We start from the raw sequence: 12,222 nt of genomic DNA, 5'->3' as shown, positions 1-12,222 counted from the left end.
GTAAGGTTTAGGAGAAAAACCTGATGCAAAGAGAGGCAAAGTGACTTGCCCATGGGCAAAATGGAGGTCTGTAGCAGAGTTGGGAATAGAAGCCAAGTCTCTTAATTCCCAAGACAGAAGACTATTCACTGGACCACACTGCCTGACAGAACTACTGAAATAACTAAATACAAAGAGGAACAATGACAACCACAAAAGACAACTGAGCACAAAGCAACTGAGCAACATACCACAAAGACCAGAATACAATGAGCAAAGACAAAATCCCACTGGGCTAAATTTTGCATTGACACCTTTGCTCTATCATCGATATATCTCCACAGACAGCAGAATTTATAGCCTGACCCACAGAGGATATCCCCTGGGATCATGCCAACGTGCGGAATAGAGCCTTATTAAAGACTAAAGAGCAGGAGAAGATTTGATTTTATATATAAAGTACAGCAAAAAAAGAAGCTCTAGGCACCCTGACAATTAGTTAATCTACGGTCACCATAACAAAGAACACTCCGCAGAACTGGAAAAAAAAATCATATGTGAATAGCACATAAACTCAGCCCACAAGAGACACAAAAAACAGTAACAAATTACACCATTCAACTAGTAAACCAAAGCAACAAAGTAGCTCCCTCGCTATGGGAACCTCTCTTCAGACTTTCTCAAAACCATTTCAAAGAAATAGCTTTTTGCATCATCCCCAGAAGGTCAGCAAGTTTGTACCTTTTCGGATTGAGGCAAAGCCAGAGAAGATGACACGGAGAAGGAATAGGACAGAATATTCCATGAGCAGATGGAAGATAAGTAGTTGCTATTCTTTTAAAGTTAATATTCATTGTTGTTTGGGCTTGATCTTGATGCACAAATCATTTTGAAGTTGCAAAATGATCTAGAAATATATTTTGGATTTTTCCTCCCCAAAGAGTATGTTATTTTGCACCACTCTACAGAAGCCGACTGTAATTTAAGAAAGCCACATTTGGTGTGCAGATTCTTCAAATGCCGGTGAATGAGTTTGGCTTGGTTTCCAATAAATATATTCCTAGATAAAAAATGTGTTAAACTGGAGATGAGGCTGAGTACGTATCAGTAACTTACAGATAAAAACATGACAGGGATGTGGAGCAACAGGGATGTCAACCCCAAAGGTTAAAAAATCATAAGTCAGGACCCAAAAAACCCCATGAAATTGGCTTCAAAATCAGGAATGTGCATTTTTTTAAAAAAATATTACATTTTAGGCTCTTTTTCTTTGGCTTTTTGGTATTTTAGCATTCACTTCACATTTTCAAGCTTTTCTCTTGCATCTATGAGAGCTAAAAACTTTCTGCTTTTATATTTAAAAAAGTTTCTCAAGGAATCTGTTGATTCTAGCAGTCAAGGCTTTCAGAAAAAACACCCAATATTGTGAGACTCACAGTAAATTCGCGAGAGTTGACAACAACTGACACTGTAAGTATCCCCAACACAAGCGTTACTATGCTGTCAGCAGCCACCATCTTCTCTGAGGGCAGCTTGGCTTCATTCTCACTGGAAAAAATGGGAGCAGGTGGCCATTTTGAAAGTTCTTTCTGGAATTTTCTTTTTGTCAGCCTCTGCTGAAGGAGAAATTTACAGTTATAAAGAAAAGTGGCAAAAATGACCATTAATCTTAAAAGAAATTCTTCAGAAGTGGCCAAAGCATGAGATCTGAGTGAGTTTTAACTATCTGGTAAGTTTGAAGAGTCTGTATTACTTTCTTATGAAGATCATTTGGGACAAAGAAATGGTCTAAAAATCAGTCCTGTAAGAAATTTAAAAAATAAAATTGTTTCCCAATTCTACCTCTTTTCATCCTGGATTTTAGGCCAAAGCCCCACCCATTTTCTCTCAGTGACGTAAGTGAGAGAGGCACCTGCAGAAGCAGCTGCAGCACAGGAAGTGGTAAAATCTGCCTCCCGCAGGCAGCAGTCTGATACCATGGCAATGGGCAGGGTGTAAGAACCCAAGCAGGCACAACTCATCCCTTTCAGGGTCGCCTGCATCTTTAACGTGCCACCCTCAAACTGGCTCTGCTGACTTCTCTGGCATGTCAGGACAGGCAGCCCTGGCAGGCCCAGGCAGCATAGCCACAGGCTAGTGTCTGGGTAGAGGACCCCACATACACTCTTCTTGCTCCCCATCAGTAATTTCACCCACCCCACGGTGGCAGAAGGCACCTCTAACCCTCATGACCCCCAGGCAGAAAGGAGCCTCAGAAAGCGAAGAAGAGGAACCATCTTCCTGCTAATAGCCTTCACACTGGTCCAGCAAGAGCTATTTTCAACCTTCCCTTCCCACAGCCAGTGCAAGGAGAAGCTGGTGAGGAGAATGGGCAGAAGCCACTGTTAGTATCCCCCAGCCTCATGGGGATAAAGAAGGGGATCGTTGCTTTCTTGCAACCCTGTAGGAGGGAAAGAAACTCTTCCAATATGGCTGCAGGGCAGAACTGGTGCTGCCCTTTCTTCCGTCTTCTCCCCAACTCCTCTGCTGTTGGATTCACAGGATTTTGCCTTTGGCAGGGATGGCCACCCTGGTTGCTAATGCCCTGCCCAATTGTATGCATGGAGCAAAAAGGCAGGGAAAGTCCAGTGCTTGTTCACAACTGCAGCTTAGCTTGACTGAAAGACTCCAAGTTGTGTCAGAAGTACAAAATACCCCAACGAAATAACCCAAGTAACCCTTCATCCCATTCACCCAATTTGGATGCACAATGCATGACACACTGCATTGACCAGACCCCTTAGGGGTTCTTCCCAAGCTAAGCAATAGATATTTATCCAGTGCTTACTTTGTAAGCAAGGAGGTGCCGGGGCTCAAGTTCCAATCGGGATCACGACGTTCCCTGTGCCTACTTTGCCACTCCAGCTTAATTTGACCAGCGCACTCTTCCCTTCTCAAAACGTTGTGTCGTGTTTCTCTGTGCAGTTCAACACGTCACCTAGGGATAGCTGCATCTTACTGGTGACTTGGGCAATTCCTAGATGGGTCAGATCCTCAGCTGCTGTCAATTACTGTTTTAGTGTGGATTTGAAAACAACAAACAGCCGACACGCCTGTTTATCCTCCTCTAATCTTACAAGCTAAGTTAGAGAGGCTTTCCTCTGAAGTTACATCACAATCCCTTAGCAAGCAAAGATCCTCTTGGGACCCATTGTGGTTCCCTTTGACACCATGCCCTGCTATTTTTCTTCTATTCCCTAACTCCCTTGTCTGCGAAAATCTGTCTTAAGCAGATGAGCAGCCCTGCTATTCCAGAAGGACTCTGTTACCACCCGGTTCAATCATTTCCTGTTTCAGGACCCAGGTGCGAAGTCTCTTGGTGCCTTAGACAGGCTATTTCTGGTGGGAAGAAGCCTGCAGTGAGGCCTATCAAAGAGGACAGATGCCCCTATGAAGACTTTTGTGGGTGGTTGGACTCATTCAGTCTTAATGGATTGTAACCATTGGCCTGACAGCTGTCTCCTGAGGTGGTTGAAACTCTCTGAGTGGGTGGGGCCCCCTAAGGCCTGGTCTACACTGTGTGGGGGGCGGGGGAGAGAGTCGATCTAAGTTACACAACTTCAGCTACGTGAATAACATAGGTGAAGTCGACGTACTTAGATCTACTCACCGCAGCGTCTTCACTGCAGTAAGTTGACAGCTGACACTCTCCCGTTGACTCTGCCTGTGCCTCTCGCCCTCGTGGAGTATGGAGTCGACGGGAGAGCACTCATGGTTGATTTGCTGCGTCTAGACTAGACGCGATAAATCCACCCCCGCTGAATCAATCGCTGCCCGTCGATCCAGCGGGCAGCGATTGATTCAGTAATGTAGGCAAGCCCTGACATACAATCTTAAAAGGGAAGCAGGTCAATCTCATTTTAGATACGGATTGAAATATGCAGTTAGTACAGATACTTATGGTCACAGAGTTTATGGCCAGAAAGGACCACCAGGTCATCTAGTCTGCCCTCCTCGGTGTCACAGGCCACCCCCACCCCACCCACACACCACAACCAAAATGAGACCAAAGCATTACGGCCCACAGGAGACTACATTACTGCATGGCACGGGTCACCTATTGGCACAACTGACAATGGAATTATGGGAATGTTTGGAGACTCTTTATGTTACAATTTCACTAATGAAAGCGAGCCTGGGTTACCAAAAGGACAACGATGCCTGGTGCATACGACAGATCTGTTGAGGAAAAGAGGAACACCACCCTAATGTTCAGCGGAAGAAATAGTGCACATAATTCACCCTGGAATTTAGAAAACCTTTTGCTGCAATGACACATGAAAGCCGAATCTACAAAGTCAATAAAACATGGGGGGGGGGGAGTTTCTTGAGTGAATAAAAAGATCAAACATCAGTGGTGATATCAAAGACTGCTTGGAACACAAATGCTTCTGGGTCCAGGGAGGCAACTAGAAAAAAGTAGTTTTACTGCAGTAATCAGTACTACAGTGTTAGGGTCCATTTTATTCGCCTCCTATATTCTTGGCCAACTTTGGTTGTAAGCTCTTTGGGGCAGGGGCCATCTTTTTGTTCTGTGTTTATACAGTACCTGACACTCCGTGGTTCTGGTCCATGACTAGGTGCCACAGAAATGCTGTTGTTATTAATAATGAATTAATTAATACTTAATAATGATAAATAATTAAAAATGGAAGTGAGGTTATCAATATTATTTTATAATTTGACAAGAAAAAAAGTCATAGGGTGAGATGGTCTTAGAACACAAGTGTCTGAAAAGCAGAACATTCAAAGATAAAGGTCACCTGCAAAGGAGAAAGACAGTGGAATCATGCCCTCTTTGCTCTCCTGAGATCCATAAAGAAGGCCTAAAAAGGCTTTGTTTGTTTCCCCCCAGTGCCCTTTTAACTTTTTTTACTGATTGTTTTTATCTTAGGAATATCAAGTTCTGTTCTCCCTGGTTATACTGGAGAACTCCGTGGCTGACTCAGAGAGCGGGATTGAGAGCTTTCTTATCCCGTGATTGTAGGGATGAAGGCTACTGCTGAATCCCTAGCAAAGAGAGTCTTTCTCCCAAGTGTCAGTTAAATAGGTTTTAATGAACACCCAGAGTTTTAAACAATCAATAAAAGTTACTTCCCCTCTTAACTGATCAGGTATCGTGAATCAGTAAGATCACTGGTATAGCTGATGTCATAGTTCTGATGATATTCTAGTCCTCTGTAGGCTCTTTCAAGGCCTAATGTAAAATCCAAGCACAATTGTTATTACAACGAATCTTTTCAAGCTTTTATAAAGAATGAAAAAAAAGTGCTGACCTCTTTTCTTCACTTGGAAAGAAAAATATCACATCATAGCTTATAAAAAAACATCTGAAACCCAGGGAATTAAAAAGTGAAGGATATATTTAAGAATCATCTCGTCTAACAAAATACAGCCACACTGTCTGGAGGACTGTGGGCGTGTGTCCTTCTACTGAGTTCTCCTCAAACCCTCCTTTGCCCACATTTCACTTCTTAGTCTTCACTTTTCCCTTTCTATTTTTTCCTCTCACTTCTATTTCATGTTCTCTTTTCTTCTGTCACCGGGAACAGATGACTGATTCATGCCACTGCTGCTCACTAATAGGCATGTCAATCATTTTGATATCGTAAGAAGTTTTCTAAAGTAACTCTTGTATCAGAGTACAGTGAAGACCTGGGGCATCTGTATCGTTGTTCATTCCTTTCTTTCTCAAGTGACTTATATGTACCTCGAATGATGCTTAAATGAAGTTGCGTTTACTGCAGTACTCACAGCAGGGTCCACACATTGTAATTAGGGGTAGTCAGAGAAGGAGAGGGGAGGGCACTTCTACAGAAAATGTTGACTTTTCTCTGAAAAAAATCTAAAACCAAAATATTGCTAGTTGGAAATGTCAGCAAGGTGCCTCATGGGAGTTGTAGTTCAGGTGCCTCATTTTTCCATTCTACACTGGGCAGGCTCCAGGATATCATCTCCGCTTTCATTCAGAGAAACTTTTTGTTTTGCATACATTCCGTTTGTTTGCTTTTTGTTTGTTTGGGGTTTTTTGACAGAAACAAAAACAAAAAAATCACATTTTCACCTAACACTTTTGTTACAAAACAGTTAATTTTGCCGAAGCCTGTACCTGCCACCAAAAAGCTGTTTCAGTGGAACATTTCCACTGCTTGCAGTGGAGACATCAGCCACTGGAGCAACTGTTAAGCAGCTTTGGTGGTAAACTGGCCATATTTTCAAAATCAAACTCTGGGATGCTTTGGTGGCAACATCTTTCATCGCCCTGAAATATGAAACACCCAACATTCTTTATCCACCTTTCAATTCTCATATGAATCTGCATCTTCTCCAATTTAACTAATAATTTCCCACCTGGAATTGTATCAGATGCCTCACTGACATCCAGGTAGATTAGATCTACTGCATTTCTTTTGCCTAAAAAACTACTTATCTTCTCAAAGAATGAGATCAGGTTGGTCTGGCATGATCTACCTCTTGTAAAACCACGTTGTGTTTTGTCCCAGTTACTTACCTGAAGCTTGGAAAAACTGCAGAGGGATCTGTTTTGTTCTGAGGTTCCCTTTTCTATTCCTGAGATGCTGATGCATTCAGGACAAAACGGAATTTTAAAATAAATGGCAGCAAGGAACTCCCAGGTTCTTTGCAATTCAGCAAATGACTTCTATGTGATAAGAAGTTACAGGATCTACTCTGCATTAAGATTTCTACCACATGGCAATTGCTATCATTACAAGGGACAACTGGGATTTCATTATTCTAAAGCTTCTGCACAGGTGACTGAATACAACCACAATTCACCCTTTTTAAGGCAATTGTTCAGAGCCTTTAAAAAGTGACAAGTAAAACAAAAATCCCATATTTTTTAGTGCATTTCAACACAAAAGCCTTTGAAAATGTGCCCAGCAGGTTTGTCCATAAAAGAGGTTTCTCTAGAGCTGAAGAATTCTCATCTCTCGTTATTTTTGTTGTGTTTTCTTGGTGTCGTTAAAAGCCTTGGGCACTGAAGTGGCTTTCCATGTTTGGATCCAGCCTGGGAAAAACCTGTAATGGCAGTTGATATCATTGATATACCAAACGACACATGGGAATCAGTTCATTTACCACTGAAATGCAACCACTTCTGGGGTGAAATGCAAGAGTTTAATGAAAGTTGTATTATTTATATGTATTGAATTAGTATCCAAGAGCCCCAGGACCCCATTGTGCTAGGCATGATACAAACATGGAACAAAAAAAATGACCTCTGCCTCCAAGAGTTTACACCCTAAGTACAAGACAAGAGACAAGAGGTAGAGACAGACCGACAGCTTGGGGAGCACCAGGAAACATATGTCAGGATAGTTTAAGACAGGAAGTGGAGAAAAACACCCTCCTTTATTAAAATTGCCGGGGTTATTTACGAAGGCAGAATGTAATAATTCACATTGGAGTTCGGCCAGGGAACCAAGATTTATCACTGCAGTCTTTCAAAAAAGCACCATGGGATCTTTAATGATCACAAGTGGTCAGGAGCTGAGTTCTACATCTCAAAGATATTATGGTTTATCAGTCCGAAAATGCTCTTTTTGCAGTGAAAATGTTTCATTTCGTTTCAGATTTTTTTCATTTGAAAAAAAAATCTGTAACAGGAACGTAACATTTTCATTTCTTTTACAAAAGTCACAAAGATGGAATTCTAGCTTTTATGCAGAGAAAACTCCCATTGAGTGCAGTTGCCTGGGGAAGGCTCAGTGACAGCTGAAGGAAGATGTAGCTTTATAGAAGGGAAGTGAGATCTCCTGTTTTCTATTCCCAATGCTGCCACTGTCTCTGTGACACTGGAAATGTTGTTTCACTTCTCTGTTCCATAGCTTTCCTACCTGTTAAATTGAGATAATCACAGGGTTGTCAGGAGGCTCTATGCATTAATCATAGTAATGAATGAAAACTGTTAAATAATATTTTAAGCACACATTAAAATTAAGAGTGATAATCTTCCTACCTTTCCCCCCCCTTATTTTTTTTTAGGACAGGTTTGTATCATAAACGGTTGTCTTGTATTTTTGTATATTGCTACACATTTAGGGCCTGAGCCAAAGCCAGGATTTCATTAGGACTCATTTTGTTCAACATCTTTCAGGCTATTTGTGTTTATTTTTCTTTTGAATTATACAGTCACAAAAGCCTTTAAAGAAACAGTTCTCCAAAATACCATGTTTTTACATAACCTCTATGTAAAAATAAAGATCAGTCCTTTTTAACATCCAAGCACACAGCCACAGCATCATATATGACTCCTCTCTTTTTCCCCTTATGAACAGGCCCTTGCCAATCCTGCTGTTAATTTCTGTACAACCTTTCTATTATTCACGCCTTCCTTTCCACATCAGCTACCAAGACTTCAGCCTATGTTCTTGTATCTTTTTATCTTAGTTACTGGAACCTTCCTCTCTTTGTCTCACTCCATTCTCACCTCTCCCTCCAGCTGATCCCAAACTCAGGTGCAGAGATAGTTTTCTTTTCTCACTATTCAGACCATGTCTTCTCCTGCCCAGAATCTTTTAACTTTTCCAGTGGTCTTCATTAGAAACCTTTGACTGGCCTCTCTTCATTTCCTCTGGTTTCTATTGGTGCCTACTCAAGAACCACCAGCCCCAGAGACTCCATTGCCCAACAGACTTCGCTCCCTATTTACTAACTGTGACCAATTTAACATTCCACTAGAGTTCACTTCACCCATATAAAGTTCGGGCTTCTTCTCTAGAGCAATCTTCATCCATATCACATTCAGGTTTCCTCTCTTCACCTTCAAAACTCTGGCTCTTCCTACGTCGTCTTCTGATCATTAGCCTCTATTCAAGTTTCTTCCTCTTCTTCCATTGGTCTCCTTTGGCTACTCCTGTCTCAGAGTCTTCTTTCATGCTACTCCCTGTTCCTGGAATAGCGTCTTTATTAACATATATCAGGCTCCCACTCTCTCTCCTTTCAAGAAGCCACTAAAAACCATAAAGCTTTCAAAGCTCTAATGACCACAGCCTACTTTGCACATATTCTGTCTTGTATTGTACTGTTGATTTCTTTGAGGCAAAGTCCTGTTGTATCTTCGACACTGACGCAGGATCACTGTGCAGTATCATGTACTTTTGCAATGCTATATAAATGAATAATTATCCTAATAATCCACCTCTCCCTTTATTCCCATTGATCTATTGTATTCTCTTTTTTAGGATATAAGTTGGCTCTGATTTATCTCCTGTTCTATTGAAAGAGGTCTGAAAGGAAGTGACATAAAGAAGAAAAGTAAAATTGGTTAAATAGAACATAAATGAGATCTATTTGGCCCTGAGAAAGGTACAATACATGTTAATTAAGCAGATGAATGCATTACTGGCTGGAGGGGCTATTGAACCTATTTAAAACAGGCTAAAACTATTTTCTTTAAATCTGAGGTTTCTGGAAGCTTTGGCGCTAACTAATTAGATGAGCTTAGTTCTAAGTAAAATGTCTACATATTAGGCAGAGCAGGATTTCATTAGGACTCATTTTGTTCAACACCTTTCAGGCTATTTGTGTTTATCTTTCTTTTGCATTATAAAGTCATAAAAGCCTTTGAAGAAAAAGTTCTCCCAAATACTAAGTTTTTACATAACCTCTCTGTAAAAATAATGAGCCATTAAGCAAGAGACTAAGGTCAGAGCAACTAAGCATAATTTTCCTATTATATTGTGCACAGAAACTTTGGCTGTCAAGTAGGGACAGAACATAAAAAGTGACCACTGATTTTGGGGGCCCAACCTGAGAGTAAAGTTTCCAGGAGAGAATACAGTGTGTGCCTCTCCCCCGTAATAGGCTGCAGCGACACTGAGAACAAAATGGCCGATTTCTCTCCACACAGCCAGTTTTTTTAATGTAAAGATGCAATAGAAAGAAAACAAAAACATCACGGTGCCATTGTTATATGCCAAATGCTCTCCAAACTGCCTGATTCTGAAAAAATTTGGCTTGAAATTTATTCAGAACTAAACCTAGCCTGACTGCTGAAGCTTTAAAGGGTTAGCGACTAAACTGTATTTTTTTTTAATGTGTATGAGTAAAACTTTCAAGCTGAGAGAATGTGTGAAAAGCCAAGTGGAGAACATGCCAAATACTTATTGTAAATAAGTAATTTTCAGAGTTTTCCATTCAAAATAAGCTTCATTAAAGGCAATTTAGAATTGTAAATGGAGAGGTATAACAAATTAGGGTAAGAAGAAATGAAAGCAACTTATATAACCCCCAGCTGTACCAGATCTTAAAAATTCAAAGGCAGTCCAAGTGGAACAAGGAGGGTCTGATTTAATTCATCATTAACTATAGGACTAAGACGCAACAAGAACAGGGAATGTCATGTGGAAAGAACTGCTATAGGGCAAGAGGCAAAGAATCAACCATTCACTTCCTGAATTTACCCTCTTTAGCATCTCCACCTGCTGGTCTCCTATTTCAGACACAGAACACTGCCCGACCTGCCACAGCCCAGATCCTGATTCAACTGTTTGCAGGTCTTCTCTCAGGTGCCTTTGCAGTTGGTGGAAGATCAGAACGGAGGTGGCAGGAAGGAAGTCCAGCTGAACAATGACATCCAGGAAGCCTGTGTTGCTGAGTCTGAATGAAAACTGAGGACCTCACACAGTTCAGCAATCACCAAAGAGCTTCCTTCTAGTCAAACCTCTAATGATCCGGCTAATTGATTTGATCCCTTTCATTGACTGATAGTCCACAGCTCCCTCAATGACTAGTCTGTAATCTCCTGATGTTCCTGAGAACCAAGTCATGCTGCTTTTAGTCAGAACTCCCCTGATTGGAGACCTTATGGAAACTCAGATAAGCATTCTGAACTCCTTATTTATTAACATCTGTAGCTTCCTGATTTAAAACATGCTCCTCACGTCAGGTGCATGGGAAAAAAAGAAAAAAAAAACCCTCTCACTCATTTCCTCACCCACTCCAGAGTAAAAAGCCTTAGAGAGAATAGACAGGCTTTGCAACAGGTCTCACAGATCTACAAACTGGGGAGAGGCTGGCCTACAAAGGAAGGATGGTATAGTGGAGTGGGCCCTACTCAGGGCTATCAGAGACCCTGCTCTGCCACAGACATCCAGCGTGACCCTGGTCAAGTCACATAGTCTCCTTGTTTAATAATTTGTTCCAGTTTCTTTCCTGGTATCAAAACTAGGCTGACTGTTCTATAATTCCTGGGGTCCTCTTTGTTCCCCTTTTTAAAGATAGGTATTATGTTTACCCTTCTCCAGTCTTCTAGGACATCACCCATCCGCCATAAATTCTCAAAGAGAATTCCCTCAGGCCCTGCTGACATGACTATATCTAACTTAGCTAAATAGTCTTTAACCGATTCTTTCCCTATTCCGGCTTGTGTTCCTTTCCCATTATTGTTAATATTCATTGTGTTATGCACCCAGTCACAATTAATTTTTTCAGAGATGACTGAAGCAAAATACACATTAAACACCTCAGACTTTTTTGTGTCACCTGTTATTAGCACTTCTTTCCCGCTAACTAGTGGGCCTACACATCTATGTAGGGCAGCGAAATGGCGTCCTCACCTCCCACAAGCACCATCTGCTGCAGGATATGTAAGGAATGGGCAGGAGAGCATCCATGGGTCACCGCTTCCTCCCTAGATGAGTTTGTGGGCTAAGTCATGGACCCATTGTCCATACATCATAGTCCACCCCATCACACCTCCATCTGGTCCCACACAGTAGCCACCACAGAGCTCTGTCCCATACATTGCAATGGGCTGCAGAATCTCCCTCTGCATCCAAACAGTCCCAACCGCCTGTGCCGAGGAATTTGGTGCTTCAGTTGCATTTGGGGTGTTCCAGGGTTGCACTGGTGAGTGGGGGAGGATTTAACTGATGATAATAATAATACCCAGCTCTTTTCCATAGATCTCAAGGTGCTTTACAAAGGAAGTCAGTATCATTATCTCTGTTTTACAAATGGGGAAACCGAGGCACAGAGCTGGGAAATAACTTGCCCAAGGTCACCCAGCAGTAGCAGAGGCAGCAATAAAACCCAGGTCTTCCACGTCCCAGCCCAGCAACACTAAATCCAGGCTATGGGGCCAAATTCTCTGCTGGTCTGTGCCAATTTACACCAGTAGAGAATTTGGTCCACAATAGCCAATGGTCAGATCACTGAAATAAGACGTCCTCGTCAAAA

The 12,222-nt window shown here is 41.7% G+C and overlaps 1 long non-coding RNA gene across 1 annotated transcript; it reads left to right on the top strand.

Annotated features, from left to right (window-relative positions):
* Window positions 1-1,584: 1,584 nt before the first annotated feature.
* Window positions 1,585-10,991, top strand: LOC120384349. Its single transcript, XR_005588765.1, has 3 exons — window positions 1,585-1,708; window positions 9,225-9,348; window positions 10,455-10,991. It is a non-coding gene; the product is annotated as an uncharacterized LOC120384349 (long non-coding RNA).
* The last annotated feature ends 1,231 nt before the right edge of the window (window positions 10,992-12,222 follow it).

This window comes from Mauremys reevesii, linkage group 16 (genome assembly GCF_016161935.1).
Source record: "Mauremys reevesii isolate NIE-2019 linkage group 16, ASM1616193v1, whole genome shotgun sequence".
Lineage (NCBI taxonomy): Eukaryota > Metazoa > Chordata > Testudines > Geoemydidae > Mauremys > Mauremys reevesii.
Note: the sequence above shows the minus strand (reverse complement) of the source record. Positions and strands in the feature narration are given on the sequence as shown.